Here is a 9,404-nt window from a genome sequence, read left to right as displayed (position 1 = left end):
ATATATGGCTTAATCAATTTTTACTTGTATGCAACACAGCAATGATTTATTACAATTTGATTATATATATATATATATAGAAATAAAGAATTCGGTGTCATTTTTAAAATAAATTGTAAATATTCATTATTAAGACCGAATGAATTTCTACACCTAAAAAAACATTTCTTTTTTTTTTTTTTAAATTTCCAAAGGGGAAAGAAAATAAAAAGAATGTCAGGTGAAATGTATGCTACCACTCTAATTCATCATGGATCTCGATATAAATTATGCTAGACGGTAAATGAATTTCCAAAATTTACACCGCGACGAGGGAATCATTTTTTAAAACAACCAATTAAAAATTGATCATCCCTTCAGACAATTGACCCCCTCCCTCCCTCCCTCCCTGCCATTTTCTTTCCTATCCTCTTTCTCTTTCTTTCTTTTCTGTTTTTTCCTCGTTTTGGAAACTAGAATAATAAAATCGAAGAAAACGCGAAGGGGGGGTCTGGACATTTGTTTTCTATACGTACGATAGATTGAAAAGGAAAAAAGGAAGTTCATAAATTGATACAAGTTTATCGTCAGTCTATCATTATTTATCGACTATAATATCGCAGACACTATCACGTGGGTCAGTCAATTCCGTACAATTCTCACTATCGCTAAAGTACACACACACATATATATATGTATATTTAAATATCATGTATAAATAAATACATGTATATATACGGTTTCTATTATTATGACGGTTCTTTCGAAATAAGGAAAGAGGAGATCGACGTGCATGAAATTTAGTTAATTAACAGATGATGATGATGATGATGATGACGATGACGGTGAGAAGAAAATCTGACGTAGCAGGGTAGACATTTAAAATAGATGTTCCCCACTTGGCTAATCCAATTAAAAAAAGAATGGGATAAAGAAAGATTTTAATAATTCGATTAAGCGTTCTAATTAAGATGTACGACCGAGTCTAAACTTGGACCAGGAGAGCATCGATTCGTTTTCAGTTAAATGGCAAAATCTCTCTCTCTCTTTCTCTGTAAGGTAAGAAAAAGAAATGATATATATATATATATTTCGTTGGGGAGAAATTACTAGATATTACTAGAATTAAATATCACGAAAGGTATCATTATCTACACTCTACCATAGAAGAATATTAAAACGTAAAAGAAGATCAATCAACCATTTCATTTTTGTTCGCAAAGATTAAATCGAGAGATAACTTTCAAAAGACACATTTGACAGAAAAAAATACTATTAAATAATTATCATTCAGATATAGTATAGTGAATATATACTAATGTCAGTCAACTGAAAACAAGGTATTACGAAGGGACATTTAATGTAGAGTAGTCAACTGAGCGACTACGAGAAGAACAGCATCAAATTTCGTGCGGTCAAGGGTCTCTAGAAACTGTAATACTCTCGAAGGAAGCAGCACGAGGTGTACGATAAATGCGATGCAAGGAAAGGAGAGACGATAAAATGGAGAGAAATTAGACGGGTGGGAAAAGAGGGGACAGGGACAGGGGAAAGAGTATGGTGGATGGAGGGTGGGTGGGTGGGTGAGAGGGAGGGAGGGAGAGATAGAGGTAAGAGTGAAAAGGGAAGATAGTTATATAGTGTGCAGCGTGTGTACGCGCGCGCGGGTTTCTGTGTGGGCGCGTGAAATGAAAGGCAAAAGAGGAAGAAAGAGGGAGAGGAGGAGAGACAGGAAACTATGCAACCGTGTGATACCAGAGAGCATAGCTTCGATTTTATTCGTCCGTAGTTATAAGAGTATGAGATATAATAGTTGGAAATAGGAAGACAAGAATTTTCTCCGATCAAAAGCTTTGATGAGAAAACATTACAATCAAAGGATAAACATGGGGTACATAAACGAACGTATTATTATCGTATCTAGAAGTTTCGCTTTTTAGTAGCAAGTACTTTCATCGTCACCCCCTTTTTTTTTTTTTTATCGTGACCGTCATCGTAATCTTACTTGTCTCTTCTGCTGTTTTACGAATAGTATTAGTAGTAGTAGTAAAGTGTAGTAGTAGTATAGTAAAGTGTGGTAGTAGTAGTAGTAGTAGTAGTAGTAGTAGTAGAGTAGTATAGTAAAGTGTAGTGGTAGTAGTAGTAGTAGTAGTAGTATAGTAAAGTGTAGTAAAGTGTAGTAGTAATATATATAGTAGTATTAGAGTAGTGTAGTAAAGTGTAGTAGTAGTATATATAGTAGTATTAGAGTAGTGTAGTAAAATGTAGTAGTGCCGTCGTTGGCGGCAGCAACGACGACTGACGCGGCGTACAGCGTTACTATTATTATTCACTAACACAATAAACCCATTGTGTTCCCGGTGGCACATTCCGCGCATACGCTAGTATGCACGAGAGTACAAGGGTGGACGCGTGACACGATTCACCGTTCACCGGCCATCTCTTTTCTGCTGCGAGTCAACCCGAACGGAGAATCGGATCCGTTCGGTCGGTGGGTTGCCGCTACCGCCACCACTGCCGGACACACACTCATAACGAATATCGTTACAAGTTTTTCTATAAGTGTATGTGTCTGTGCATATCTTTTCCGTGTATGAGTCGGAGAAAGAGAGTAAGAGCGCGCGCGCGCGTGCGTGCACGATAGAAAGAGAGAGAGAGAGATAGATAAAGAGAAGGAGCGAAAGGGACAAGAACGACCCGACGCTGGTGTTCGCAAGGAAGAGGGGATGCCAACGCGAAAGGGGAAAACTGGTGGGACGATGAGAGTCAATGTAAGAGGAGAAGGTGGGAGCGAAAGGTTGAGAGTGCGATCAGGGGAGGAATGAGAGAGGAAGCAAGAAGGTGGTGTGGGAAAGAGAGAAGAGAAAGAGAGGAGAAAGAGAGAGGAGGCCCGACGAGGAAAGTGCGAGACGCGTATGGTCGTCGTATAAATAGAAGCTATAGGCGACGTATACTGACTCCTAGAGTAGAGGTAGTAGATACTCGTAGCAAGGACGAATTACTTTGCTTGCTTTTACCACGGGCATGGGAGTCACTGACACATTATAAAAGCTCGTGCGCACGTGCACGTTTACACGCGCGCATACACGTAACCTAACGCGTACGCGTACGAGTACGTTTCTCGGTTTCTCTGTATATATGCGCGCGAGTAACGTGTACGAAAGAATAGCACACACATACAACAAACACACAGGGATAGCTTAGAGAGAGGTATACACATACATACATACATACACACACTCATACACCACAGACACACACACACACCTATATGCAGAGCACTGAAAGAGCGAGTTCACGCAGAATGCGAGGTTCTCTTGGATACAGGGTCCTGCCTGCCTGGTCTGCCTATGGTCACTACCACCCGTCGCCGTCACCACACCACCACTACCGTCCTCGTCCTCGTCCTCGTCGCCGTAATCTGTCACTACGGCGACGTTCTCCTTCCTAGGCGCCAGTTTCGGCCATTCTATTTCATTCGGTCACTAACCATCAATGTCTCGAACAAAAGATCAGGAGAGGAGAGTAGAGAAACACGATGAACAAGAGCACACAAATGGTAGGGTTAATACACGTACACCTACACGTACTACACATGCACATACGAACAACACACACACATACACACCAAGAGACCGCGATGCCCAGAACTGGTAAATTCCGAGGCAATTATCGGGTTCGCAAAGAAGCACTCGGAACACACCGTACTCCTTTTTCCTCTTCCTCCTCCTCCTCTTCTTCTTCTCCTCCTTCTTTACCCCCCGAGAGTCCGGGCACGACTTTCCTTCTTTTGTTGGATCTCGCACACATACACATACATATCATGTATATATACACACAGCACACACACTACGAAATAAGAATGGAACAGTCTACCAATAGTAATACGTATATAACATCTAACCGGTATAGGACAAGAAGATCGGAAGCGAGAATAGAGGAAGACTGTCTTCGGTCACTCATACGATTCTACGCTTTGGCGAATTCAATTTAACCAATACGCTACTACTGTTGTACGCCAACGAGAATCACAAACGTTCCACCTACGAATTATTGACATCTCTCTTTCTCTCTCTCTTTCTTTTTTATTTTTATTTTTTAATAGATAGGTAATATGATGTATGCTCGCACTCGTCACCGTGTTACCGTCGTCGTCGTCGTCGTAGTCGTCGTCGTCGCTGTGCGACGCCTCGTTCACACTCTCCCCCACCCATTCATTCCTTCCTTCCTTCCTCTTTTCTTGCCACCCCGCCGCACGACGACGATCACGTACAGTCTCGGAGTTCTCGGTTGCTCAACTAAACCGCTTTACACTCCGGCAGCTAGCTAGCTCTTACAACCGAGCGATCACGCGCGCGCATCTACGTTCTCCTCCTCGTCGCTACGCTCTCCCTACCCTAAAAACTCTACCCCCGGTTTACTCCACCAACCAGCCGTGAGCCAGTCGGTCGCGCGTATACGCGCCGAACATCGGACACAGAACAGACACGCGGTCGCTGCCGAGCGGGAATGCAGTGCAAATTGCATTTACACCTATCCGAAGATTCTTAATAACAACGATGCGTCATATACTACTACTACTATTACTATACTACTACTACTACTACTACTCTTTGCGTGCCTTCATTTCTACAATTTCCTCTCGTATTTTTAATTTCAATAAGGAAACTATAGCAAAATAAGAAAAGAAAATAATAATAAATAATAATAACATTCCATTTTCTTGAACGTTCCGGCTATATAATACGATGAATATACAATCTGAAGTATACGGCTAAAGAGCAGCACAGGGCCGACGTTACACGTTGCCGAGCCTGCTTACTTACTACTTGTTTGTTAATAGTAGTTTGTTCTATCACCAGGGCCGCCCGCCGCGTTATTTTGTGTTCTTTCATTTTGATTATTATAACGAATTGATAATACTAATGATAAAGGATAATAATAACGATTATTATGTCGACACAGTTTTTGTTATATACTTTTAAATTAGATCGAATGAGTCATTGTGTTATTATGGTTAGTTTTTGATTTGTTAATTTGACGATTCGAAAAAAATAAATGGAGACACTAAGTGCACACGGATACGTGTATATTTAATAGAAATGTTTTATCAGAATATATATATATATATATTGAAATTTATTCTCAACGTGTAGCCAACTGGACAAATAAATCTGTTCCGTGTTTTATAATATGTATTTATAAAAGACATTGCTATATAATGAAACCATGTTATAATTGACGGTTTACATTTGATCGCTTCTTTAAGCATTTCTCTCCCTTCCCTTCACACACACACACACACACACAAAACAAATAATATTTTCTCGTAAGCTTGCCTCTTGTCGTTCTGATAAGAACAACGTGTTCGAATTTATGCACTCGAAAAATATCTCTGGTAGAAATTTAAATAACGCGGTTTAAGCACTATTATCGAGATTTTGTTGTCATTTCGAGAGTACCATTCGTAAAGAGATAGATAACGCGAAATATCGGACCCGAGGATATCTACATAAGCGCGCCAGATTTAAACAGAGAACTGTGTCGATCAATGCCGATACGAGGAGTCGTTACCAGGAGTCGAGAATTATTGAAAAGACACATCGCGTACTTGGCAACTCGTTCGATTCCCTACACTTCTCTCGACGTTGGTACCTATTTCCGGGACACGACAGGATAGTGATAAAATGGATTTCTAATTCTTCTTACTTATTCGAAAGAACGAACGAACGAACGTGCGTACATAGTAACTAGCCTGGTTTTATTATCTTCATTGAGAGAGTTTTGGTGTATCGTGTCAAGTAAGAGACATTTACAAATTTATATCTGTTAATACTTTTTAATCTTAGCTCTCGATAGTCAAATAAATATAATAAAATCCTTAAACATTTTTATCTGTCGAATAGTTTCGATACGAAAGAACATGGGAGATAGAAGAAAGATTAAAAAGGAATAAATAAAGGAAAAACATAATATAATTTCAAGTAGAATTCGGTGCATTAGTTCATTCGAATTTTCATCGATTTCACTATAATTTATAAATAAACAAACAAACAAAATTTAGTCGATCTTAAAATATGTTGGACTCTCCCAGTGGGTAATGTTAGTCGTTTAATAATCCTTTCTGTTCTCCTTGTACCACAGAGATCGAGCGTGGCAACAATATTCAATTAATCGTTTTCTTTACCTGTGGTGTTTGTTCGTGTACGTGGCGACGGTGGTGGTTGTGACGGGGGTGGCAACGGTGGCGGTAGTGGTAGTGGTAGTGGTGTGGTGGATATGCTTCGCATCGAACAAAGGCGAGAACGGAAAAGCAAGTGCGTGCGGGCGTAGAGAAGAAGAAGGCAAGAGGACATAGGAGAGAATAGGAGTTAGAGGAAGATAGACAGAGACAGAGAGAGAGAGAGAGAGAAAGAGAGCGAGAGGGAGAGAGAGAAAGAGAGATATATGAAGAAAAAAAGAAATAACAAGAAAGAAAGAAACAAAGAGAGAGAGAGAGAGAGAGAAAGAGAGAGGAGAGAGAGAGAGAGAGAGAAAGAGGGACAAACAGAAAGAGACTAACACGACGATCCTTATCCTCCTGTGGCGCTGGTGTCGTACCGCTCACTCCTCTAGCCTATCGCTGAGAGCACTATCGAAGAACCACCGCACCTTCCTCCATGTTGCTCGATACTCGAGATCCTCTGCAGAGAGAAAGATCGACGATTGGCAATAAACACTTCGAAGAAATAAACGAGAAGAGGGAGATGATCGGGGCACGTGCGTGCGTAGATTCTCTCTCTTTCTCTTTCTTTCTTTCCTTTTCTCTATCTCTCTCTCTCTCTTGCTCTTTCTCTTTCTCTCTCTCTCTCTCTTTCTCCCTTTTTCTTTCTTTCTTTCTTTCTTTCTTTCGGTAGCACACACGCATACGCATACACCAAACACATATACACAATAAAGAAAGCACTTGAGCGAAAAATGTACCGGCGAGGGCTCCCGTAGGCTCTCTGTCACCGCGCGCGCGCGCGCGTTTACTATCCCCGGCACTTTTCGGCACTACTGGAGACTTTGCTCGCTCGTCTGCGACTAACGCGCGCGCGGTTGACCGAAAGAAAGACACCAAGAAGAGAGATAGAAACAGCTGTGACGCGCGACGCCCGGCCAGCCGCCATTTACAGAAACGCACCACACAGCCTTTCTTTTTCTCTTGCTTTTCCTCTCCTTTCCTCTCCACTCCTCTCCATTCCACTCCCCTCCTCTCTTCTCTTCTACTCTCTTTCCTTCTTTATCCTTATCTTTATCTTTTTCTTTTTATTTATCTCTCTCTCTTTCTATCACTCTCTCTCTCTCTCTCTTTCTCTCTCTCTCTTTCTTCTTCTATGTACCTACCCTCTCCCTCCTCCCCAGCCAACGCGTCTATCCGACCTATCCCAATTACAGCAACGTCCTTGAAGTGACTAACACCTCTTCGTTCACCGGCTGTGTGAGAAATACGGAGTGGGATACGTATACGTCAGCTGAAAGAAGGAGAAATATAGGGGTAATAGAGAAAGAGAAAGAGAGGGAGGAGAGGAAAAGTCTCGTTGCTGGGGAGAAGAACGTTCCTACGACGACGACGTCACGACGACGACGACGACGATGACGAGAAGTGAGAGAAGCTCCGAGGAAAAGAAGGAACGAAGAGGAAGAGTGCTTTAAACCTTCATCGTCGTAGTCATCGTAGTCATCGTAGTCATCGTAGTCATCGTCGTCGTCGTCGTCGTCGTCGTTTCGTTGTGCGCTTCATAGGAACAAGAACGAAAGAGAAAAGCTGTGTAGAGTCCATGGTTCCTGGAATGCTTGTCGCCGGGCAAGATAGGAGGGGACACCAAGCAACGAGGAAAGGGTGGAAGGATAAGCTAGTGGGGATAACGAACACGCCTCCGTACACTGGAAATGAGAGAGAATAGGAAAGGTTGCTTTGCTCGGTGTGGAACGTCAGAGAGTTACGGAGTAGTAGCGCATTGAAATCGCGATCTTCTTAATGCATTTCTCTTTTTTTTTCTCGCTCTCTCTCTCTCTCTTTCTCTCTCTCTCCTTCTTTCTCTCTTTCTCTTTTTCTTGTTTTCTTTTTGAAGTTATACTTCTTTTCGCGCGCGTTTGGGGAAAAAAATGATGAGAGTGAATTTTTACGATGCGCGCGCACAGCGACACAAAATTAACAGTACGAAGTTTGTCGGTATTTACGATGCGCGCGCATACCGATATGAAATTAACAGCATGAAGTTAGTCGCGTAATAGCCAGCTTGATGCATTGTTCACGTGTTTGATTGAGTTCCTGAATACCAAATTAAATTTAAAAATGTGCAGCAGTCGTATTGTGAATCGACAATAAAATCAAAAACAATAATTTATACTGTATTTCAAAGATGTTATTGAAAAGAAAAAAAAAACACACCACGATCGATCGAGATCCACTTCTATAAATTACAAAGTTCTATGGAAAATTAAATTTTGTTATAGGATCACATGATGTCCGAAGAAGTGGCATACAAAAGTCGTGATACCTCCTCGCACATCATGTAATCCTGTTAAAAATTTTAGTTTTTCGAGAGCACTTTAAAAATTTTGTCGAAAATTCGATCTTGTAACAGGATCACATGATGTGCAAGGAGGTATCATGATTTCAGACTTTTCCAATATAGTATATACATGCGCCAAAGAAGTATAACTTGTTACGTGCGTACACAAGTACACACACACACCTGTGTTTTTCTTTCTTTTTTCCTTTCTTTCGAATCATCGTCGTTCGTATTCGTATCGGGAGATCGATTGCAAATCGTTAAAACTATTATTGTTGCGCGCTGTGAAAGAAGCGACACGCACAGCCTCCGTTGCTACCACTACCACCACCACCACCACCACTACATTACCGTCACCGTACCACCACTCCACCACACCACCACCACCGTTTCAGCCGCTGCACTTGAATGACACTTGTAGCCCCTTCTACGAGTTCTTCTATTACTCACTTAATGAAATGAATCTTGGATATGCGAACACGGTCTCCTGGTTCCCTCGTCAAAGATTTCTCTCGATACGCGCCATTTTATCAAACATCTATTCGATTATAACGAGATCCAATCAAATTCAAATGTATCGATTTTTACGAAACGTAATTTATCGATATTTGGTAAGATCGCGATTAAACCTCGGATAAAAAATTTCTAGAGGTCACCGCACACTGTACATTGTTTTAAAACGATTCTTTTAAAAAGAGTAATAATGGCTTTCTTTTTTTCTTTTCTTCTAGTCGAATGGAATCTCGATTATCGATTTAGCAGGTGTCGATCTTGAATGGTTAAATAAATGCCTTGGAAAGTAGATTTTTTTGAATAACAATTGGAATAAAACTCGAATGCGATCGTTTGTACTTACATATATATATCTATATATATTGCGTTGAT

General features: G+C 41.0%; 1 protein-coding gene across 17 annotated transcripts in view; it reads right to left on the bottom strand.

Annotated features, from left to right (window-relative positions):
- Nucleotides 1–8,009, bottom strand: part of LOC106791611 (protein capicua homolog) — a 31,220-nt gene extending 23,211 nt beyond the window's left edge. For 5 of the 17 annotated variants that reach the window (XM_014757363.1, XM_014757380.1, XM_014757379.1 and 2 more), the window contains exon 1: nucleotides 3,608–4,641. The gene's annotated coding sequence lies outside the window, so the exon portion shown is untranslated. The other 12 variants (XM_014757369.1, XM_014757368.1, XM_014757374.1 and 9 more) reach the window with 12 other exon arrangements.
- Between the last annotated feature and the right edge of the window lie 1,395 nt (nucleotides 8,010–9,404).

This window comes from Polistes canadensis, unplaced genomic scaffold, assembly GCF_001313835.1.
Source record: "Polistes canadensis isolate GaletaPanama2010 unplaced genomic scaffold, ASM131383v1 scaffold_325, whole genome shotgun sequence".
In the NCBI taxonomy this organism is placed as follows: domain Eukaryota; kingdom Metazoa; phylum Arthropoda; class Insecta; order Hymenoptera; family Vespidae; genus Polistes; species Polistes canadensis.
The sequence above is the reverse complement of the archived record's forward strand: the minus strand, read 5'-3'. Positions and strand labels throughout refer to the sequence as shown.